Raw genomic sequence first — 25,355 nt, forward strand, 5'->3', positions numbered from 1 at the left:
AAACACAAAAAAATTGCAAAAAACAAAAAATAAATCACAAAACATTCACAAGACTCTTATCGAGCGAATCGCTGAAAAAAAATTTAAAAAATAAAAACTTTAACTTACTTTTTTTGCAGGTCTTCATATCTACCGCTGTTTCTGGGGCTGCAACGCAGGCTTTTCTCAGGTGTTGTATGGGTGCACCAAACGGCCAATTTAAAGCAATAGCGTTTTTTTTCATCTTGTACGCTGGTGGCCCGCTTTTCAGCGGCATTTCAAAACCGCCGGCGCAAGACTTTGGCCAATTTAGCTGATCACCCTTTTCCACCAAAAACAGCGAAATATCACTGAAGAAACGGGCGCAAGGCTGGCCAATTTCCAGCCCATATCTGGATAAGCAATTGGCTGAAGGGTAGAAAACAGAGTGTACTGGTTAGGAGTAATATCAGGGTGGGAGGAAGTACTGTGGGGTAGCACCAATACTCAGTATGGGTTGCATGGCAGTTTCTAATTTATATCAAAGACTTGGATTAAGAGATTCAATGCAATTTGGTCAAATTTGCAGATAATATCTAACTTGGAAGGGTAGTGGAATCAAAAGAAATAGCCCCGAAACCACAGAATGAGACAATCAAAATTTGTGGATGGACTGAACAATGGCAGGTGCCATTTAATGCAGGCGTGTAAATAATTGCACACAGGAAGGAAACATGGATGGCACATGTACTCCAGGCATGATGTTGAAGTATCCAAGACTGAAGTTGAAAGAGACCTAAAAGTTTGAATACACTCAAAGCTCAACATGTCCAACTAATGCAATACAAATCAACAAAGCCAATAGAACGTTAAACTGCAAGTTAGTGGAAGTTGTGATCAAAGTGTACAGTGCTCGATTCAGACCATACCTCAAGTACAGTGTCCAGTTGTAATTGCTGAGAAACAAAGGAGACAAACCCTATAAATTCAGATGATTATTCAAATCTTGATTTCTCTTTCTGATTACGGAAACTCAACTTCATTTTGAGTGAAGCTCTTCATGTTGGAGTCAGCGTGGTTCTGAGCAGGTGGGAAGTTGAGCAACACCGGCATAGGTGTGTTGCTCCACGCTTTCAACAAGATAAAACCATTGGTTAAGTTCCAAGGCAGAAGGTTGAGTGTTCTCAAATGCAGTGCCATATTTCATTCCATACATGGGCTTGCGCCTGACTTATGTGGTCATTTGCAAACACAGAATTTAACTGGTGAGTGTTATTAACCCACTAGCAGGTCTCCAGTCGTCCTGATTAACACTTGCCACTGGATAAAGCCCGTGTGGTGGCTGGTGTGCAACGGTCACCACACGTTAAAAAAAATCCACGCATGGGCATCTTCCACCCCCTCAATTGGAGTTCAGGACTGGAACAGCGGGTCCTTCATTGAAACACCTGTGAACTCGTGGAAGCAAGTCATTCTCATTCGAGGGGCTGCCTATGATGGATGCAGTGCAGAGAAGAGCTACAAGGTTGATCCCTAAGAAAGACTTGCATTTATATAGTGCCTTTCATGAGCACCGGACATCCCAAAGTGCTTTACAGCCAATTAAATACTTTTTTTGAAGTGTAGTCACTGTTGTAAAGTAGGAAACGCGGCAACCAATTTTGCAGACAACAAGGTCCCACAAACAGCAATGTGATAATGACCAGATAATCTGTTTTTGTGATGTTGATTGAGGGATAAATATTGTGTGAGGAGTCTGAGGAAAGACAGGAGAGACTTGGGGGTGCAAATTCGGTTGGAGGCTAATGGCGGCGGGACGGTAAAGTTGAAAAGTGGTTTACGTCTGCAGCCACAAAATTCATCAGCTGGGCACTGAATGTGGAGTGGAGAGCTAAGGGAGACATTCCACACCTCTCTTCGGGCACTAGGCCTGTTGAGCAACTGAAAATCTCGAGCTAAAGAGCTGGCCTTGGAGCCCTAACAGAGGCTTCATTGGGAAAAAAAAATCTCCAAAGAAAACCACAAAAACATTCCCAATACCTTGCTCACCCCACATAAACATAAATTGCAAAAATAAAAACGAAACAAACAATCACACTTGCCTCGTGTAGTCATTCCTTCCCTCACCGCCGCTGGAACAGCTCGGACCGCCCGTTTTCCCAGGCGGTCCCACTATGGCGCTATGGAGCCCGCTGCAAACAAATTTCACCATGCAGTCGCAGCCGGGGGCGTTGCACACCGGCTCGCCTCTCCCGGGCGGTACTGCTCAGCTCCCAGGCAAAACCGGCACCGAATGTCCCGGCGGGGTGGTGGAAGCTGGCTGTCTGGCTGGAAATCATTTCCACAGCCATTACTGCCCCTCCGGGGCACGAACAGAGGCGGTCACAGACTGAAAATCCATGCCCAGGACTTTTAGCTTGGAAATTAGGCCTATGAGAGGCAATCTTATAGAGATATCGAAGATAGTAAATGGTATGGAAAAGGTTAATCTGGAATACTACTTTAAAATAAACAGTGGGCCTAGGCCGAGAGGAAACAGGTTCTAACTCGTAAATGTACTTTAGGATCACTCTCTTCTACATGAAAAGAGTGATCAACACTAGGAATGGCTTTCTGAGCAGAGAGGCAAAAACCCTGGAATCATTTAAGAATCAATTGGATGCAGCAATTAGGGAAGTTTAGGGTTGTTCTGGATGAATGACAAGATAGGCCGAATGGCCGCCTTCAACCTTAAATATCTTGTGATCTTGAATGTTGTTATATTTCCTTTTAGCTATTTCTGAAAAGATATCAAAAGGATAAAACAATATTTTTAGCTTCCCTGATTAATGAGCAAAGACAGTACAGAGTGGTCTAAACCACAGATTAGAAAGTCCAAGGTCTAATCGCTAGTCTGTGCGGAGTTAACTGATCTCAGCAGGGAATATTTCGAGAAATTGCAGGTGTACAGTTTATGATTTTCCAAAAATGCAATCTCTGTCAGCTCCACTCTCCACTTCGAGTGCTGCATTGCGGAATCACGACTAAGGTGTTTGATGAAAACAATATCATTGATCAGGAAACAAAGAATTACCCTTCATCTTCAAAGTAATAGTCGGACGCGGAAATCGTTTCTTTTTTGTGGTTGCATAGAATTTACTGGATTTCAGAAAGCAGTTTAAACTAAAGAGCTCAGTGGTTTACTTATTTTACATACCTTATTCCAAGGGACTACCTGTTCTAGCTTACATGTGCCTCTATGTGGTCATCTGTTAATGGCCACTGACGTGACCTAGCAAGACATTGAGCTGTACAAACAATCGCTATAGGTGAAGGCCCACTGCCTTCTCAGGGCAATGAATTCAGTGTTGTCAACATCGCCCACATGCCAAGAAAAAAAAATTTTAACTCAGAAATGAACCTGCTAAAAATTCAAATAAAACTTTCTTACGTGAAAGGCTACGAATTGTGGACTGATCATAGAGGCGGATTTTAGAGACATTGAATGTTATAATTGCAATAGGGTGGGATGCAAAGTGAATGACTGTTGGTCCAGCAGGGTCTGGAGCATTGTCTGGATGACTGAATTATGCTGCGAGACATGAGAGATTGTGTAGTGATAGTAATTCCACTAAATATTTTCACCAGATCATCGCAAATGATAATCAAACGGAATGCCTGAGTGATATAGGCTGCAGCCTAATTTAGTTAGTCAACATCTGGTGTGGGATGATGAATTTCGAGATGATCAATTTTGGGGGGGAAAAGATCTCCCTTTAGAAAAGTAATGTCTCCTTTGAACAGAAGAACAAAATGTCGGAGATGTAGTTACACTTGTGTATGATGTATTATCAGAGAATAAATATCCCAATAAAAGATATCATCTGTAGTTACTCAATCAGACAAGAGCTTCAAAGCAAAACAAAGCCAATGCAGTATCAGCGCACCCAGCTATGACAGATGTTACAGCACCATACAGGGGCAAGGGTTTCCCTAACCTGAATGAATGAGAAAACAGTGCGAGGAGCTCATGGATTTCTTTGTCACTATGATTGAGACCATCCCATCAGCTGCCTCTGCCACTTCCCTTTCTTCTCCTCGTCCACCGGGCTAAACTTCCTCTAAGGTTCCCCCATGCCCTAGCCCTGAACTCGCATTATGCTCCAGTTTCTCTCCGATATCTCTTTGTGTCCTCTCCGAGCTCATCCTGTCCATAAGCCCCACTTCCTGCTCCCTCGACCCTCTAACATCGCCCACTGCCTCAGCTTGTCTGCTACTGAAACCCTCATCCATGCCTTGGTTACCTCTAGACTTGACTATTCCAACGCACTCCTGGCTGACCTCCCACATTCTACTTGAGGTCATCCAAAACTCTGCTGCCCATGTCCTTTATTGGAGTCCATTATTAAAGAAGCAGTAGCAGGACATTTGGAAAAGCAAAATTCGGTCAGGCAGAGTCAGCATGGATTTATGACGGGGAAATCATGTTTGACAAATGTTCTCGAATTCTTTGAGGATGTAATGAACAGGGTGGATAGAGGGGAACCAGTGGATGTGGTGTATTTGGACTTCCAGAAGGCATTTGACAAGGTGCCACATAAAAGGTTATTGCACAAGATAAAAACTCACGGGGTTGGGGGTAATATATTAGCACAGATAGAGGATTGGCTGACAAACAGAAAACAGAGAGTCGGGATAAATGGTTCATTCTTGAGTTGGTAATCAGTAACCAGTGGGATGCCGCAGGGATCAGTGCTGGGACCCTAACTATTTACAATCTATATTAACAACTTGGAAGAAGGGACTGAGTGTAACGGAGCCAAGTTTGCTGATGATACAAAGATGGGAGAAAAAGCAATGTGTGAGGAGGACACAAAAAATCTGCAAAAGGACATAGAAAGGCTAAGTGAGTGGGCAAAAATTTGGCTGATGGAGTATAATGTTGGAAAGTGTTTGGCAGAAAAAAATCAAAGAGCAAGTTATTATTTAAATGGAGAAAGATTGCAAAGTGCTGCAGTACAGCCGGACCTGGGGGTACTTGTACATGAAACAAAGTGCATGACCTTACACTTTCTAACATTATACTCCATCAGCCAAATTTTTGCCCACTCACTTAGCCTGTCTATGTCCTTTTGCAGATTTTTTGTGTCTTCCTCACACATTGCTTTTCCTCCCATCTTTGCATGATTTCCCCTTCATAAATCCATGCTGACTCTGCCTGACCGAATTTTGCTTTTCCAAATGTCCTGCTACTGCTTCTTTAATAATGGACTCCAATAAAGGACATGGGCAGCAGCGTTTTGGATAACCTCAAGTAGAATGTGGGAGGTCAGCCAGGAGTGCATTGGAATAGTCAAGCCTAGAGGTAACCAAGGCATGGATGAGGGTTTCAGGAGCAGGCAAGTGATCAGGAAGACCAATGGAATCTTTGCCTTTATTGCAAAGGGGATGGAATATAAAAGCAGGGCTTGCTACAGCTATATAAGATATTGGTGAGGCCACACCTGGAATACTGTGTGCAGTTTTGGTTTCCATATTTACGAAAGGATATACTTGCTTTGGAGGCAGTTCAGAGAAGGTTCACAAGGTTGATTCCGGAGATGATGGGGTTGACTTATGAGGAAAGGTTGAGTAGGTTGGGCCTCTACACATTGGAATTCAGAAAAATGAGAGGTGATCTCATCGAAATTATAAGAACATAAGAAATAGGAGCAGGAGTAGGCCATACGGCCCCTCGAGCCTGCTCCACCATTTAATACAATCATGGCTGATCCGATCATGGACTCAGGTCCACCTCCCTGCCCGCTCCCCATAACCCCTTATTCTCTTACCATTTAAGAAACTGAATACATTTAAGACAGAAATAGACAATGTCCCAGCTTCCACAACTCTCTGAGGCAGCGAATTCCACAGATTTACAACCCTCAGAGAAGAAATTACTCCCCATCTCAGTTTTAAATGGACAGCCTCTTATTCTAAGATTATGCCCTCTAGTTCCAGTCTCCCCCATCAGTGGAAACATCCTCTCTGCATCCACCTTGTCAAGCCCCCTCATAATCTAATACGTTTCGATAAGATCACCTCTCATTCTTCTGAATTCCAATGAGTAGAAGCCCAACCTACTCAACCTTTCCTCATAAGTCAACCCCCTCATCTTCAGAATCAACCTTGTGAATCTTCTCTGAATTGCCTCCAAAGCAAGTATATCCTTTCGTAAATATGGAAACCAAAACTGCACACAGTATTCCAGGTGTGGCCTCACCAATATCCTGTATAACTGTAGCAAGACTTCCCTGCTTTTATACTCCATCCCCTTTGCGATAAAGGCCAAGATTCCATTGGCCTTCCTGATCACTTGCTGTACCTGCATACTAACCTTTTGTGTTTCATGCACAAGTACTCCCAGGTCCCGCTGTACTGCAGCACTTTGTAATCTTTCTCCATTTAAATAATAACTTGCTCTTTGATTCTTTCTGCCAAAGTGCATGACCTCACACTTTCCAACATTATACTCCACCTGACAAATTTTTGCCCACTCACTTAGCCTGTCTATGTCCTTTTGCAGATGTTTTGTGTCCTCCTCACACATTGCTTTTCCCCCCATCTTTGTATCATCAGCAAACTTGGCTACATTACACTCGGTCCCTTCTTCCAAGTCATTAATATAGATTGTAAATAGTTGGGGTTCCAGCACTGATTCCTGCAGCACCCCGCTAGTTATTGATTGCCAACCCGAGATTGAACCATTTATCCCGACTCTCTGTTTTCTGTTAGTTAGCCAATCCTCTATCCGTGTTAATATATTACCCCTAATTCCATGAACTTTTATCTTGTGCAGTAACCTTTTATGTGGCACCTTGCCTTCTGGAAGTCCAAATACACCACATCCACTGGTTCCCCTTAATCCATCTTGTTCGTTACATCCTCAAAGAATTTGAGAACATTTGTCAAACATGATTTCCCCGTCATAAATCCATGCTGATTCTGCCTGATCGAAGTTTGCTTTTCCAAATATCCTAATAATGGACTCCAACATTATGAGGAGGCTTGACAAGGTGGAATGCAGAGAGGATGTTTGCACTGATAGGGGAGACTAGAACCAGAGGGCATAATCTTAGAATAAGGGACCACCCATTTAAAACTGAGATGAGGAGAAATTTCTTCTCTCAGTGTGTTGTGGATCTGTGGAATTCGCTGCCTCAGGAGAGCTGTGGAAGCTGGGACATTGGATAAATTTAAGACAGAAATAGACAGTTTCTTAAACGATTAGGGAATAAGGGGTTATGGGGAGCAGGCGGGGAAGTGGAGCTGAGTCCATGATCGGATCAGCCATGATCTTATTAAATGGCGGAACAGGCTTGAGGGGCCGTATGGCCTACTCCTGCTCCTATTTCTTATGTTCTTATGTCCTAACTCGCACCAAGGCCCGTCCACCCATTACCCCTGTGCTCGCTGATCAACATTGACTTCCAGTTAAGCATCGCCTCAATTTTAAAATTGTCATTCTTGTTTTCAAATCCCTCCATGGCTTCACCCCTCTTTATCTCTGTAATCTCCTCCAGCCCCACAATCCCCCGAGATATCTGCGCTCCTCTAATTCTGGCCTCTTGAGCATCCCCACTTTTGATCGTTGGTGGTCGTGCCTTCAGCTGCTGAGGCCCCAAGCTCTGGAATTCCCTCCCTAAACCTCTCCACCTCTCTTTCCTCCTTTAAGACGCTCCGTGAAACCTACCTCATCTGCCCTAATATCTCCTTCTGTGGCTCGGTGTCAAATGTTGTTAAATAACACTCCTGTGATATCCTTGGGATGTTTTACTACGTTAAAGGTGTTAAATATACGTAGGCGTTGTTGTTCTAAAAGCCTGAACAGCAATGTCCAAAAAACTGAAAACATTATGGGAATACCATGTAAACGCCCAATATGTAATTTACTGCCATCGGGGTTCATTCTTAGATTGTGGCTGTTACTTCATGGGCAGAAAGCGAAGGATGCAGACTTCAGGTTGCAAGGGGTGTGGAGCCCTTCTGAATTCTTGTCAGATCGGTTGAGTGAGAAAACAATGGTTGAATAACCTGAATTGTAGCAATGTGTGTGTACACCGAGTGGGAGAATTGGATCGGACTCAGCTGTGATGCCCACGTGGGGAGAATGTGAGGTTCTTCACATGTTGGTACGGTCACAAATCAGAAGCACTGCACCAGTGAAGGAATAGTCAGGATTAAATAGATGCTTCCCTCTCCTTTGAGTCACTCCCAGACATCTCACATTATGGAAGAAATTTCCTTCAGCAAATTACATTTAAACCTTCAAGTATTTAGCATTCATGCAGTAAATTGTTTACTTTACTTTAACACAATGTCAGATTTGTAAAAATGTATGTGTTTCATGTTGAAGACAGTGCTGTTTTAGCAGTATCCCCAATGCTAGACCGTACTGTGAATGACTTTTAGTAACCCTTCAGTTCCCTGATACTGCATCAGAGTGTTCGGAGGTGAATGATCGAGGGTAAGCTTCAGTTCACAGCTTTGCAGTACTGATTTCTGCAACACATTGGCCAGGCCCTTTAAATTAAGCCCTGCCTCTTTAAGCAACACCCCATCAGCCCATCATTGCACTGCACCCATCCGCTGAACATGATTGGACAGACTTGCCACACCTCCACACCTTCCTTCTCTGAATGGCTGAGTGTTACATGATTGACTCAGCTTCCTCCTTGATTGACAGCTTCCTGCTCCGCTGTCTATGTATACCATCAACGTTTAAAAGTCTGTTTAAAAGTAATGGCTGGTTATTTTTAGGCCCTATTAAAGCTTTATTACAATTAAAAAAAAATTAATGTAAGGGGATAAAAACCCTCTACTTTTCTCTGCAACTACTGCTCTGCACTGACTTTTACACTACCACTTCTCTCAACCCCTCCACAGTCTCTAAATTGTCAAACCACTCGTCCGACATCCAGTTCTGGATAAGCAGAAATTTTCTCCAATTGAATATTGGGAAGACTGTAGCCATTGTTTTTGGTCCCCGCCACAAACTCTGTTCCCTAGCCACTGAGTCCATCCCTCTCCCAAACTTCTGTCTGAGGCTGAACCACACTGTTCGCAACCTTGGAGTCATATTTGACCCCGAAATGAGCTTCCGACCGCATATCCACAGCATAACTAAGACCGTCTATTTCCACCTCGTAACATCCCCCATCTCCACCCTTGCCTCAGCAAGTGCGTGATCCGTCATAGTGTAACTAGTGTTCTTTCTTTTCCTTATTTTTTCACCTCTTCACCGGCAGGTGCTGACTCACAGCGAGTTCAGTTCCAGTGGCACTACAGTATTCCACTGCCTCTCAAGCAGTGAGCTTGTGTGAGCTTTGATAGGGAGATGCAATAGGCTATTCAACTACAGAGAGCGTCACAGCTGAATCTGATCCCGTTCTCACCCCATGTGCATACCATCCAGGAGGTGTCGTTGAATGACGGTGTGCAGTGGGAAAACTGGCTGATATTTCCCCATTCCCCATCACTCCCTAACCCAAGGGCACTAATGCCTATTGTAACATATACTACTGCCAGTCTTGCTGTGATCATCTAACTCAGCTGGGGATTGAATTTAGGAGCTTCACATGGTTGAGTAGTACACTGGGACCTTTATAGCAAAGTCTCATTTATACTACTATGCTAACCAAGTGGAGTACTGTTTATTTTGGACCAGAACTGTTCCCATTTATATCACACTCATAGAACTGTAGCTGACAGCACTGAAAGACTTGCATTTATATAGTGCCTTTCACGACCACCGTCTCAAAGCACTTTACAGCCAATGAAGTATTTTGGAGGGTAGTCACTGTTGTAATGTGGGAAACGGTAGCATTATCCAAGAGTACAAGCAGCCTGTACCATATCTATCATTATAACGTGTACAGTATAAGTGTCCTCCCATTAGTTTCTCTATCCATGCCAACAGCAAAAACTGTTGATAGCCAATCCAGAGCTTCATCACGAAAACTCTGCAGAAACTTTAGATACTGGAATAGTTATGAGACTACATTCTACAATTGAATTTATCCCAAGTTAAAGTCTCAGTCTTTTTTTCTGTTAAAGGTTATCTAATATTTGCTTGTATTTCTGGATAATAAATTATAAATCAATGAGATCAGTCGATCTCAAGGTGATTATAGTATAGTGCGGCAAGGTAATCCATATGAACTGTTGAGTGACAAGATGCAAGTCTGTACCTACAATTCACACATGCTACGTTCCCAAACTCAGCTGGGGCATCAGAAGCAGGAGCTTAGTAGAAGGGACGCATCAGATGGAAGGACTTTGAACTGAACCAAGCATTTTCCTGTAAGGAAGGACAGCACGTTTGGATGTAAAGTAGCAAGGACGCTCTCTTGTACTTCCTGTCGGAGAGGAGAGGCCCATATAAAATATTGAAACAAAAAAAAAGAGCTAAAAAAATTAGGAATGTAAATGCTACAAAAAGACATGATTAATAAAATAAAGAATTTAGCAGTGAAATTGTTTATTACATAGTACAAAGTCATAAATCACAAACATGAAACTTAATACAGTCTGAAATATATTGTACACTTGTTGAAAACATTTCATTTATCATTAGTGGATTTTTTGGCCACAATATATGGTACATGTTCAATTTTAGGGGGTTGTGAGCAGAAGAGACTGTGAATTGAGGTATGCAAAAAGTATGAATATACATTATTAAAATCACATTATAGGAGAGTGACCCACCCATTATTCCTGGTGAGCTGGGTGCTGGCCATTGACCGAGGGGGGAGAATTTTCATATAAAAAGAAAAAAGAAATGTTAAGGCAAGATATTCATCTTTCACTTACAATACTCAAGAGGAGGAAGCCTTGCATGGCTCAGACAGATTAAAAAAGACTTGCATTTATATAGCGCCTTTCATGAACACCGGACGTCTCAAAGTGCTTTACAGCCAAAGTAGTACTTTTGAAGTGTAGTCACTGTTACGTGGGAAACGCGGCAGCCAATTTTACGCACAGCAAACTCCCACAAACAGCAATGTGATAATAACCAGATAATCTGTTTTTAGTGATGTTGATTGGGGGATAAACATTGGCCCGGTCACCGAGGATAACTCCCCTGCTCTTCTTCAAAATAGTGCCATGGGATCTTTGACGTTCACCTGAGGGGGCAGACAGGGCCTCGGGTTAACGTCTCATCTGAAAGATGGCACCTCCGACAGTGCAGCATTCCCTCAGCACGAGATTTTTGTGCTCAAATCCCTGGAGTGGGATTTGAACTCACAATCTTCTGGCTCAGAGGTGAGTGTGCTACCCACTGAGCCACAGCTGACATAATCAGTTTCTGCGACTGACCTTTTTTTTCTGTATTTGAATTCAGGAAGCATGCACCAGCAACTCTATGGGTTACCAGGAGTCAGGATCACTGTCAGGCAGCATGCAAGAGGAGGTTAATCACTAGGCCCAATCCATGACCCAAGGGGATTTTCATTTTATTTTCTGGATGTGGGAAATGCTGACAAGGCCGCATTTACTATCCATCGCTAGTTTCCCCGAGAAGGTGGTGGTACCTTGTACCACTGCATTCCTTATGGTGATGATACTTACACAATGGTTTTTGGTAGGCAGGTCCATAGTACTGCAGGGCACTGTCGATGATTGACTAGGCAGCTTGGCACACTAATGGAAACTGGAGGGCTAGATCGGTCATTGATGGCTGGGATTCTTCTCACTGGTCCAGATAACTGTACACGCCAATGTTTTAATGGCTAGGACATGCAGCAGGAAGCTTATCAGTGCTCTGTTTGGATGGCCACGCAGGTTTATCTGGTTAACTCCAGCAGCTCCTGGCACTTGGGGATCCCCAAGCTTAAACCTACACCCAAGCTCTCTGGATTTCGATAGGCGGCATGTGTCGCTATGGGGAACGATTGTGCAATCTATACTGAGCCAACATAAAATGTACCTGTATGAATGTCTCTCTCAGTCGCTTTATTTGGAGGCTATTAAGCATGCTGACGAGCACATCAAAGCAAAAGAATTTTATCTAGCCGACAAAAGATAATCTCCAACCTGTTCCAAGGGCCAAAGAATTACAGCAGGGCACATGAGTTGGGCTCGTGGGTGTAATGTCCAGTCTTCTGAAGTTTAATCATAAGTGCAATTTATTCAAGATAATTGGTCATAAGTGACATTTTTAACTTGTATTTATACTTCATAGCCTGAAAATAATGGTATTGATGTTAAATTATGGAGACATTAACATCACTTGCTATTGGTCGTCAGTCCAAACAAGCAAATTAAAAAAACACAGGTATAATTTTTTTATTTAAATATTACACCAATTCAATTATACCACAAGTTAATATCTTCCCCTGCACCCATTCCCTAATTCTTACAATAATTCTGTACTGTTAGAACATTTTAGGCAGTTACAAGTATTCCAATGCCAAAACAAAAATCAATATCCCTATCACGGAAATAATTGTTTAATTTGGTTTCAGATATTTCAACTCTACTTTTCAGCTCACATTTCATCAGAAAATTCAAAGAGGGCACGTAGGGGAATCTGGGCTTTTGCTTCACTTATGGCAATATCACAGAATCAACAACAACCTGTATTTATATAGCGCCTTTAAGGTTGTGAAACAGCCCATAGCGCTTCACAGGAGTATTATGAAATTAAAAAAAACAAGGATTAATTTCAGTTCATTAAAGGATCTGCAAATGTGTGCAAATCTAAAATTAACTACATTTAGCCCATCTCTGCAACTAATAGTGAATTAGTTCAATCTGTCTACAATGGCCATTTTCAGAACTAAGTTCACGTGATCTTTGTTGCCAAGAGAACCAGCCTCTGCGTTCAAATCCCCCCCAAAATATCGTGGGACAGATGATTAAAGAGAGGTAACGATCCAACAATTGAATGTAATTACACCCCCACATTACACTCATATTTCTCCCCATTATGCTGCACCGCCCTCCACGGGTGGGAGGGCAGTCAGGAAGGTAAGCTGCTCCCAGGCCTCTCTCTAACGAGCTGGTACATGTACTAAAGTGATGCTGGGTTGACTCGCCCTCTGATTTTGTCTCCCTGCATATCGAACCTACCTCTCGCCGGTCTGTCGGAGACCAGGATTACAGACTGGTGGAATCACAGAAAGATTCTGTATTCTGCCAGCTCCAGGGTGACACGCATTGTTCTACACTCGGCAGCTCTTAAAACAGCTCAATGTACCTGCACTCAATAATAAACATGCACTTCACAAGCAACCATGAGACATAATATATAAAAGGTATTGCCTGGAGGTCTTAAAATACATTTATTTTGAGAACAAGATATCTCCCTTTCTCTGACTACAATGAATTATTCCTCTGCAAAGTATACTTGCAAACTCTTAATTTGGCTTCAATCCAGGGCTACAGAGGACGAGGTTGCGTTTGTTTGAAGTTCCAGATCGTAAACTGCCTGTTCTCGTACCCTTTTAGCCCGACCAGTAGAGCGATGTTGCACATGAACTGTAGTAACCTCGACGGAGATCGCGTCTTCTCAGGCGTTTGAAGGGGGGGGTTGATCATCTCATGAGCTTTGTGGTCCAGCCCTGCCTCTCCTCTCATTGGACTGGGCTGAAAACCCAATCTGTCAGACCATGTGGCGTGTCGAGCCGGCGAATCAGCCATTTAAATAATGTAGAGAAGCATTGAGAAGCACAGCCCAGCTTCTGGAGAGAGCGACCCGAGGCAGCGCAGAGGGAATAGATTATATTTATTAAAAAAAATATATACTGCACTGATATCATTGAATACATCTCTAAACAAAGGACGGCGGGGCAATCAATCTTTCGGATTTGAAAGCAAGTACAGTGCAGGTATGACTTTCACTTTTAGCTATTTTAGATATATCTGATCGGGTTGAATGAGTGTACAGAGGTGGGATACCGGTCGCTCTCAGTCACACTGATCGTGGCAGGGTGAAGGGGAGGGGGAGAGAATGAAATATTCACTCGGAGGGGGGAAGCATTCCTTTCAAAGGGATTCTATGGCGCATTAACCTTGATGGAGAGAGAGTAAGTGGGCTGCCCAGAACTGTACAAAGGTTCAGTGTTTCCATTCTTTAAAAGAGTTAATTGATTCGCAGCGTTAATGGTTATCTCCAGGGCGCTGCTGCTAAGCTTCTCTCTCATCTGATTAGTCTGATTATGTTGCAGTGGAGATAAGATTACAGCGCTGCCATTTTTTTAACAGGGACTCATCGTTGTGTTTTATTTCTGGCTGTTTGTCTATACCCGATTGAAGGTAAATTCACGCTCAAGATGTATTTTCTTTCAAAAAAATCAACCGCACGGGTTTCGGTGGTTCAGACCTGGGTGTGATGTATGTATAGTGTTTAAAATATGTATATATATATAGCACACTCTGATCTGTCTCCACGTTGCGGATGCTGGGAAGGACGACATGTTGCAATTTCTCAAAGGTGGAGGCAGGCATTTCACCATTCCGATGTGCTAAGGTCCTCCTCCCACTTAACATCTAGGGAATGGGATGGGGGAACGTGAAGTCATTGTGTGAGTGCACTGCTCCCATCTCATGGGCCTTAATGTAGCGTGGGCTGAAATATATTCAGGGGGGAGAGAGAGAAAAAAAAAGGCACCACTTGGTGCTTGATTTCAAATGTATAAATTTGACCTGAAATTGACAACTAGACTGCATTAGAAAATCAGGAAGTATGCAGCATTGCAACATTGGTCACAGTAATGGCTGCCAAATAATGCAGGCTCAGTTTTACTGAGTAAGATTTCATCGATTTAGTAGCTCTTAATTCATGTCTGCATGCACACACTTCTTGAAGATTATAGCCTCGCTGTGCTGTGCTCTGTGGATTTTCCAGACCTATAATAACATGCAAACATAAATTTGCTTAAGTATCTTTGACCGTTTTAGCCCAGCCCAATCATTGGCTTGAAAGTATGTGTTTTAACTGCTGTTAAAACATATTTTTAACCTGGTTCAAAATCTCGCCCAAGGATACTGCTCATTTTTTGAGCAGATGGCCGATAATTGGTTTAAAATGGAAGTTGCTGCTTCTCATGTAATACATCTACATGGCAGAGTTCCACCGAGTTGCTTGGTTTATATTTAGGTTGTTGAACGCAGATCTGTGTAATATATTTTTTGCATTCATTCAAATGTTAAGTAATGTACAGTAAATAATTACATCATCTGACTACTATTTAACATACAAAAACATTCTATGGTAATCTATCTGTCTGGCATTAAAACTGCAGTAATTGACAGATGTACTATTTTTATTTAACGACAAAAATCCTAATTGTAAAGAAATGAAAACCACTGCATTCACACATGTAAAAGTCAAAGAAGCTTGCCTGTTTTAACTTCAGGAATATTCAGCTTGTATATTTTGTACTATTGACAACAACAAAAACAACTTGCATTTATATAATGCTTTCAACATATAAAAGGTTCCAAGGTGTCTCGGAGATGTGAGGAAAGATGGGGACCTAGGCAGAGGAGATTAGGAAGAGTTTCCAAAAACTTGGACAAAGAGGTGGATTTTAACACGGGTCTTAAAGAAGGAGAGGGGCTCGGAGATGGAATTCAAAAGAGTCGGATCAAGGTGGCTAAAGAAGGGAGGGAGGAATGCTAAAGAGGCCAGATTCAGAGAAACCAAGAGTACAGGGGAGGGCAGGTTGTAGGACTGGCTTCAGTCTTCCAAATGTTTTGCAGGAAAAAGATCCGACTCATCAAAAACGGTATATTAGATAAATTGTCTGACAGCACAGAGGCAGTGGGAGGAAGAGCTAGAGATGGGAGCTATCAGCATGCATGTGCAAGCTGACACCACGGCTTTGGATCGCACTGAGAGACAGCATGTAGATGACAAAGAAGAGGGGGGGGTGGGGCAAGGATGGATCCTTGGGGAACCTCTGAGGTGATGGTGCTGGGTTGGGAAGAGAAGCCATTGCTAGAGCTACTTTGACTATGTTTGGATAGGTGAGCGTAGAACCTAGGAAGGTCAGTGTCATGGAGCTGGACAACAGGTGTTGGAAGAGGATGGTGTGACTTACCTGTGTCAAAAGCTGCACAGGTCGAGGAGGATGAGATGGGATCATGCACCATGGTCATAGCCACCTGTTGTTTGTGACGTTAGTTAGGGCTGTTTCATTGCTGTGGAAGAGAAGGAAACCTCATTTGAAGGGACAAAAAAGGGAGTTTCAGCAGAGGTGGGCACAGATCTAGAAGGCAACAATATGTTCAAGGACTTGAGAAATTAAGGGAGGTTGGAGATGGGATGGTAATTAGTGAGGACAAAAGGTCCAGGGTAGAATTTTTATGAGGGTGAAGTAATGGTAGGGGCACAGTGCCTGCAGAGAAGGAAACAGTTAGAATGTCTAGGGGCATGAAATGGAAGTGGGGTGAGATTGGGGTCGAGGAAGCAGTATGTAGGCCTCATGAATGAGATCAGATTAGGGAGCAGCTAGGGGGAGGGAGTAACTATAGAGAGAAGAGAGTTCAATGCTAGGGTATGAATGAGATGGTGAGGTTTGGCTTAATAGGCAGAGGAAAGTGGGAAGCAGCAGAGACACTTGAATTGCTGATCACGATCTAGGAGGTGAAGAAATCTATAAGCTCATTGTTTGAAGTGAAGGTGGATGGAGCAGGGGAAGAGCAGTTTAAGGACATTGCTGGTAATCGAGAAAAGGAGCCAGGGGTTTTCTTTTCCCTCTAGGATGATTGTAAAGTAGTCGGCCATTTTGGTAAAGGAGAGCAAGGTCTGGTAGAGCTTGGTGTGTTCAAGCCAGATTTGGCGATGAATAGCTAATAGTGACAGGCACACTGAAGTTTATGCTCCATGGACTTGAGGGAGCAAAGATGGTGGTCACTTCATGGGGAACAATCAGGATGGGAGAGAGTAAAGGTTTCACTGGGGACAAGGGCATTGGAGGTAGACGTGATGGACTGGTTGTGCAAATCAGCAGCTGCAGAATGGAGCTGGTGAATGGAAGGTCACAGGCTAGGCAGAATTGTGCTCGAGAGTCCTGTTGGAAGTGACTGGCGGCAACATTTTTCCAGAAGTGGATGCAGAACGAAGTGGGGGTTGAAGGAGGCTAAGAGGATGTGTAAGTAAAGTGTTGCCCCTCCTATAGGCCAGTTTTGGTCAAAACCAGAATGTCAATATGACATCCACAATGAGGTTGTGGTTGAAAAATGCCTTGGTTCACAGATTAACAGAGATTCCGGAGGAGAGAGGCAGTGATTTTTGATCCACTGGCAGAGCCCAGGGGGGTAGTGGTAGGTGTTGAGTGAAGTGGGAAGGGGGTTGATGAAATTAGTCCCATATAGCTGTGATGGATAGGTATGTCTTTGAGAAAGTAGGTCCATCTGCCGATCCAGGCAGCGGGTGGTCGAGGGGGTTATTCAGCCCGACTGCCTGCCTCTCTTCCGCGGTTACATCTGAACCAGGGTGTCCCTCAGTACGCTCGCGGCCTTCCGTGAGAGGTGGGCGCCGGAGGGACTGGAGTGTATCATCACCCCCGGCAACCAAATTTTAATTTGATGTTTTTTGTCTAAAGTGTTGTTTATTTATTGTGACGGTTTTAGTGCCCCTCCCCCCCCCCCCCCACCTTTAGCCAGGGGGCACTTGTATAATTTGTGTTTTTAGTGCCCCCCAAAAAAAATAAGGAGGCACTTGTTTCAAAGTGTTTGGTGTCGTCGTTCCCGCCGCCTCCCCCTTTAATCAGGCGGCACTTGATTTAATTGTTCACAACAAAATAGTTGAGAGAGTAGGTCGGGCAGTTGGGATTACTGCTCTTGAGGTGGACTGTTCTTAAGGTGGCAACAACAGTTACTACAGTGGGCCTGTCTGAGAACTCTGAGAGAGGCACAAAGGGTTGTCTGAGTTCATCCAATCACAGAGCCCGAATCTAAACGGGAAACTGGAGAGGCCAATGGCATACATATGTGCACTACGTGGCACTAAAATTGACTTCCACTGTGAAAGGTACTATATTTTCACAATCAGTGGTATTAAGCAGAATTGTTTAATAAATATACTTCCCAGTGTGTACATAGGTTGGAAAAAATAAATGTGATGGCATCTGTGGGCCACCATAGATTTAATTAGAAGCACATCAACAGGAAAAATGCAATAATATTTTGCAGGTACTGAGTCACTCCTTTTCACTTTGATGCAGCGAATGTAGATTCTATGAATGTAAATTAATATGTAACCTCAGCATACTTCTGATAACGTTCCCTTCAGTTTACCGTCAGTCTAGCTTTCACAGTCTTTTAAGGCGAAGAATGTAGATTAACTTTATAACCAGTGTTTTTATACTGATAACAGTAAACAGGTTTGTTTCTCCCAATACCCAGAACAACATTATTTGACAAAGTGTAAATAGCATGTAATTGTAAATAACTAAATTTATAAATAACATTTTCTGCAGGGATCTAGAGCAGAGCTTTCAGCAGCTCGTAAAAATGGGAGGCTGAATGTTCATTGTGTTGTATGCACAGTAAAATAGCATTGAGCCCCTAAAACCATGAGGGTTAAGGTCTGCTGTTACTGTACAATGGAAAAGCTCAGTTAGCTAAGGCAGCGTGTGTGAGAACATTGGCGATCTCTCTCTATATAGACAACAGACCGTTACTAGGAGCTGGGAAAGTTCTACTGAATGGTTTCAGTTAGCCTCGAATCAAAGCGCAATTCAGATCAATTCTGCACAATGCTGTGACTTTAGAATGCAGCAGGGTAGCTTTGGTTAGGGACATTGAACAATTTGTTGCTGATGCAGTTAGCAATAGTCGTACTGTCCACATGAAAGTGTTTGAAAACAGAAGCCAGGCTTCAGATTTTTTTTCTTTATCGAGCTTTGTTTTCTTGATGCTATTGCTTCCCTGCAGATTTTGAGAGTATTTTCTTTAGCCACATGTTATTAGTTAGAGATAGTGGGGTTTTCAGTTTTCTTGCATCGTTTGCTGTCTTTGGAGTGCAAATGGATGCTTCAGTAGGACACAAAATCAGTGAGCACCATATACAGTATATGTTGATGATCTTAGTGTAGACCTTTAAACTGAAGATAAATGAATCGCCATCATCTTAACACGTCCGGTATATGCCTAATGTCCCTGGCAAAAGAGCCAGAAGTGAGATGAGGAGAAATCTCTTTTTAATTCAGTGAGTAGTTAGGATCTGGAATGCACTGCCTGAAAGGGTGGTGGAGGCAGATTCAATAGTAATGTTCAAAGGTGAATTGGATAAATACTTGAAGGGAAAAAATTTGCACGGCTACAGTGATTAATTGAATAGTTCTTTCAAGGAGCCGGCTTCCTTTTGAACTGCATCATATGAGAACATTTTACTAACCTGTTTTTATAACAGTTTTGCTATATTGAAAGAAACATGCCATTAATGTTATTGTCCTGGTATAGGGCTTAAAGTTGCAGAATTCCTACAAAGGATGACCAATAGCTGCTAACCAGTAATGGTGCAGTAAGCCTGTGTTAGAACATATCTGTGGCTCAATATACCAGCTACCGTCACTTGCTCCTTGCTAAATGTATTAATTTGGATTTATCTAACTAGTGTTAACTTAAAGCTTTGTGAAACCGAACCAATGCGAGGGCTACTTTTTAGTTGCTGTCCTGACTGTATGAGTGAAGTGGGTTGATGAAATGAGTCTGCTACAGCTGTGATGGGTAGGTATGTCTTTGAGAGAGTAGGTAGGGCAGTTGGGGTTACTGTTCTTAAGGTGACAACAACAGTTGCTACAATGGGCCTGTCAAGAGAACTCAGAGAGGCACAAAGGGTTGTCTGAGTTCATCCAATCATAGAGCCAGAATCTAAAGAGCAAACAGGAGAGGCCAGTGGCAATAGTATGTGCACTACATGGTACTAAAATTGACTTCCACTGTGAAAGGTCCTATATTTTCACAATCAGTGGTATTAGAAGAATTGTTTAATAGCTATACTTTCCAGCGTGTATATAGGTTGGAAAAAATAAATGTGGTGGCATCTGTGGGACACCATAGATTTAAATAGAAGCACATCAACAGGAAAAGTGCAGAAAGATTTTGCAAGTTTCGAGGAAGAAAGCTGATGATCTAGCCCTGAGTCGGACAGGTTGGGAATATTCTGTCTGGCTGCAGCTTTGGTATGTTCTTGGCATTCAACCAATTAGCGACGAGGACCTTTTGCAACATGCAAAAGATTAAATTATACTCATTGTCTCAACAGAAAAAAAAAAGAACAGTAAATAGTTTAAGGTTAATGTTTGGCTTTGCTTTTCTTTCAAATTCTTCTTTTCTGCTCTTTTATGGTGCCGCTATAATATTCCCAAATCTAACTGGGAAACGGTTTTCTTCCAGACACATCTTGTGTATTCTGTCCAACCGAACCTCCTCGATTAAATAGTTTTTGAAAGAAAATTAAAAAGAGAATCAAAGAAGAGTGTGATAATGGTGGGGAGTGACAAACGAAATGGCTGGTTTACTTTATTTTTCTTTAAATCATTTTGAGTCAACAAACAATATTGCTGAATTAGAAGGTAATGCAGTCTGTAAACTGAGTAGAGTGGGGGAGTGCTGAAAATGTAAAAAATAGCTTAATGTTCTCTCTCAGGCTCAATTCAATGCTGTATTATCTGGTGTCCCTGGTATGTGGTGAGGAGGTCGGAATACTGTTAGTTCCCATAGAGATACTGATGTTACATTGTATCATTTTGTTTTACATTGTATTTAAAACAAGGCAGCAGTACAGACCACCATTGCCCACGCTCTGTATTTCACTTACTATATTGGGAATTGTTGCTAATTGGGATCTAATTTATGAACTGTAACAGTTTACCAAAAATGATCCAAGTTTTCAAAATGGAATTCGGGGGATGCTCATTGAACTGAACCAGGAGAAACCCCTAGCTAAATGGAACTGCAGGAAAAGCCACTTCACGGTTAAGAATTGTTAGGTAGTAACTGCCCTGAAGACGGAGTTAATAAATTCCCTGAACCGTACAGATTAGGAAGGCCCAGGTCCAAACTCTGGTCTGTGCTGAGTTAGCCGATCTTGCCCATGGTGCTAATTTTGACCTCGGTACCCTGGGAAAGAGGACAACAAAAAGGGCAAGGGTCTCGGCTCCTGTGGGAAAGTGCATATGTGTAGATAGGTGAGGACAATATTTGGCTCTATTGTGATAATCCCTGTGGTAAAATACCCTGCTGGCACTCATTGTCTAGGGTCACACATGAACTGTGAGGCACTGATGGGAGATTGGAGTACAGTGTGTACTGGAGGGTGGCTGGAGCCCTTGGAGCAACAACGCCGCACCAATCAGCACTTTTAGGAGAGAATAAAGATTTGCTAGCTTAAGTGACAGTTACTACCGAGGTTCGATTGAGAGAAAAGAAAGGGGCTCAGAAGAGTAGGACCAGGAAGAGGGATCAGTGAATGCAGCTTTCTGAGTTCAAGGGTATTAGACTTGATGAAGGGGATCGTGATTTCCCTGTACCTGCTTGCTCCTGCCCAGGGTGGGGATGGGGATGGGAGGGAGGGGGGGGGGGGGGAGAGAGGGGCAGTTGTGGCGATTGACGTACTAGTACATTCATAAATTAACTTCCCTTTTAACACATTTGATGACTTTGTACTTGCCTTCTATTTATGCTAAGTTGAGTGGAATAAAAATGGAATTTTAACATTGTTTCCAAAAGTATTAGTCTCTGCAAATCCTGTTCAGCGATGTCTTATATGGATATGATACCGATTGACATGACACTAAAATATAAGTTGAAAGCAACTGCATCTAAATTGCATAATTATAACAACTTGTAAGTTTTGTGTTGATATTTTCATCAATACATTCTGCAAATGGCAAATATGCTAACTAATTTACTCACACACTGTGAAATATCTTGCTGTTCAAGCATGTGTTCAATAATGTCGCCTAGAAATCTCTAAATTTTGAAAAATAATTTAGTCCGTCTGAAGACATTTGGCAGTTTTGAACGTATCAGTGCACTGAGAATAATGTTTAGACTACATGTGCTGATGTTTTAATGTTAGATTTGATATTTTTCTTGTGGCTAATGCAGATAACATTTACTTCCAGAAATAACCATAAAAACTTGACCTGACGTGTGTGATTCAGAAACGGTTGGACATGAATGCTGCATCTATGATTACAACGTCATTCGAAGTTTTGAAGCTGTTTGCTGTGGTTTCAGTGCTTCTGTCCCATGAGCACAGGTTTTGTAATTGATGAGGTTTGGACCAGGATACAAGGAGGAAAATCGAATATACAGGATTCTGCCACCACAATTTGCATCTTTCCAACCTGACCTATCTGCTTCTTCCTCTCCTCTCCTCCACCCAACTTGCCTCCCTTCTGTCCCTGTTCTGTGCCATTCCTTGCCCTTCTAGTTGGCCTGTCTATGTAAAAAATCTGCTGACTTCTGAATCAATCATAAAACTAGGAGAGTTCCACCTTTCTTACAATGTGAGCCCCAGTCTATTTTCTATTGCGGGACTAAACCAGTTTTGCATTACTGAGGGGACTGCACTGTCCCTGCCTTACAGTGGCACTTCCTGACTCCCACGGTGAGAGCGGGAGGCTGCAGGGAGATGTTCTCGGAACAAGGCGGGAGGTACAACAAGTGAGAGAGGGACACAATTAGACAGGCATGCAGATTAAATGAGCGAGGATCAGACACAGAGGAGACAGAAGATCAACTATGCATGAGGGATGGAGAGCATAAACATTAGAAAGGAGGTAGCGTTTTAAAAAAGCAAAGATGGAAGCAGTTTTTCTATTTGTTCAGCCATGTGTCTAACATACACAGAAACTTATGACCATTTTTAAGTGTCCAATTCAGATGACTGAGAAATTTGAAAGAAATGAAGAACTCCCATATAGTCTCCTTAACACCCAATAAATTACTTTTGAAGTGTAGTCACTTGTTCTATGGACATATGTGACAGTCAAATTGTGCTCAGCAGAGGCCCACAAACAACCAATGAGGGGTTTGGGAGGGAGTTCCAACGAGAGAAGCTGAGCCGACAGGTGCCGATGGTCGGGTGACGGAAGGGGGACTGTATATAAGGCTGAGCCCAGGGATGCAAAGGTGCCGGAGGATGCTGAAGGGTTAACATGGGGTGGGGCCATGGAAGGATTTGAAGATAAGAACAGCGATTTTAAATTCAATGCAATGGAAGATAGGAAGCCAATGTTGATCATCCCAGGAGATGGGCAAGCAGGACTCGTGAGGCACAGGATGCAGATAGCAGAGTTTTCAAAGTGTTGGAATTTGTGGATAGTGGACGACAGGAGGCCAGCAAAGGTGGAGGGTGGGGGGTGATGAGTGTTGGGGAATTTGTACCTAGAGGTGACCAAAGTGTGGATCAGGGTTTTGGTATTGAGACAGTGAGGTAGGAGTGGCGGCAGACAAAGTTGCAGAGGAAATAAATACTCTTTGTGAACAATAGAATATGAGTTTTAAAGCTCAGTTTAGGTTTGAACAGGATACTAGTGTTGGGCAAACAGAAAATTTACAGGTATATTGTCTTTGAGCCTGAGCAGGTGAACAAATTCTGTGGCACTATTTGAAGAGCAGCCCCTCCTCCACCTTTCAATCCCGGCTCTGACCTTGCGTGCTGAACAAGACAAACAGGAGAGAGCAGTAAAAAAGGAGCAGTCAGAAAAATAAGCAGAAAAGAGAAGCAAGGGATGTGGTAAAAAGGAGCAACGTGACAGTAAACAATAGTTTTCAAATATTAAACTGTAAAGGTAGATTAAAAATAACACTACCCTGTGTGGAAAAACGAGTAAAGAAAAGGATGGAAAGTTTTAAAATTTTTTTTAATACTTTAATTGCTACATTGCTGTTAGAATTCAGCAGAGGAGGACAAAGGGTTTAATTAGGAGAGGTAAAATAGAATATGAGAGTAAGCTTGCAGAGAACATAAAAACTGACTGCAAAAGCTTCTATAGATATGTGCAGAGAAAAAGATTAGTGAAGACAAATGTAGGTCCCTTGCAGTCAGAATCAGGTGAATTTATAATGGGGAACAAAGAAATGGAAGATCAATTGAACAAATACCTTGGTTCTGTCTTCACCTAAGGAAAACACAAATAACCTTCCGGAAATACTAGAGGAGCGAGGGTCTAGCGAGAAGGAGGAACTGAAGGAAATCCTTATTAATCAGGAAAGTCACTGCCTGCCATTCTGAAAAGGACCCGTTTATTCCTACTCTTTGCTTCCTGTCTGCCAACCCAGTTCTCTATCCACGTCAGTACATTACCCCCATGACCAGGTACTTTAATTTTGCACACGGATCTCTTGTGTGGGACCTTGTCAAAAGCCTTTTGAAAGTACAAATACACCACATTCACTGGTTCTCCCTTGTCCGCTCTACTAGTTACATCCTCAAAAAATTCCAGAAGATTTGTCAAGCATGATTTCCCTTTCAGAAATCCAAGCTGACTTGGACCAATCCTATCACTGCTTTCCAAATGAGCTGCTATTACATCTTTAATAATTGATTCCAACATTTTCCCGACTACTGATATCAGGCTAACCGGTCTATAATTCCCTGTTTTCTCTCCTTCCTTTTTTAAAAAGTGGTGTTACATTAGCTACCCTCCAATCCAAAGGAACTGATCCAGAGTCTACAGAATGTTGGAAAATGACCATCAATGCATCCACTATTTCTAGAGCCACTTCCTTAAGTACTCTGGGATGTAGACTATCAGGCCCTGGGGATTTATCGGCCTTCAGTCCCATCAATTTCTCTAACACTAGTGAGGTATCGCAAGGTTCAGTGCTGGGACCACAGCTATTTACAATATACATTAATGATTTAGACAAAGGAATTGAATGTAATATCTCCAAGTTTGCAGATGACACTAAGCTGGGTGGCAGTGTGAGCTGTGAGGATGATGCTAAGAGGCTGCAGGGTGACTTGGATAGGTTAGGTGAGTGGGCAAATGCATGGCAGATGCAGTATAATGTAGATAAATGTGAGGTTATCTACTTTGGTGGCAAAAACAGGAAGGCAGAATATTATCTGAATGGTGACAGATTAGGAAAAGGGGAGATGCAACGAGATCTGGATGTCATGGTACATCAGTCATTGAAAGTTGGCATGCAGGTACAGCAGGCGGTGAAGAAAGCAAATTGCATGTTGGCCTTCATAGTGAGAGGATTTGAGTATAGGAGCAGGGAGGCCTTACTGCAGTTGTACAGAGCCTTGGTGAGGCCACACCTTGAATATTGTATACAGTCTTGGTCTCCTAATCTGAGGAAGGACATTCTTGCTATTGAGGGAGTGCAGCGAAGGTTCATCAGACTGATTCCTGGGATGGCAGGACTGATGTATGAAGAAAGACTGGATTGACTAGGCTTAT

At 42.7% G+C, this 25,355-nt stretch overlaps 1 protein-coding gene across 1 annotated transcript in view; it reads left to right on the forward strand.

The window, feature by feature from the left end:
• The first annotated feature begins 13,608 nt into the window (after positions 1 to 13,608).
• fasn (fatty acid synthase) overlaps positions 13,609 to 25,355 on the forward strand; it is a 103,008-nt gene continuing 91,261 nt past the window's right edge. Inside the window, exon 1 of the mRNA XM_070857666.1 lies at positions 13,609 to 13,808. The gene's annotated coding sequence lies outside the window, so the exon portion shown is untranslated. The remainder of the gene's footprint in view (positions 13,809 to 25,355) is intronic.

The sequence above is a fragment of the Pristiophorus japonicus genome, chromosome 16, assembly GCF_044704955.1.
Source record: "Pristiophorus japonicus isolate sPriJap1 chromosome 16, sPriJap1.hap1, whole genome shotgun sequence".
In the NCBI taxonomy this organism is placed as follows: Eukaryota; Metazoa; Chordata; class Chondrichthyes; family Pristiophoridae; genus Pristiophorus; species Pristiophorus japonicus.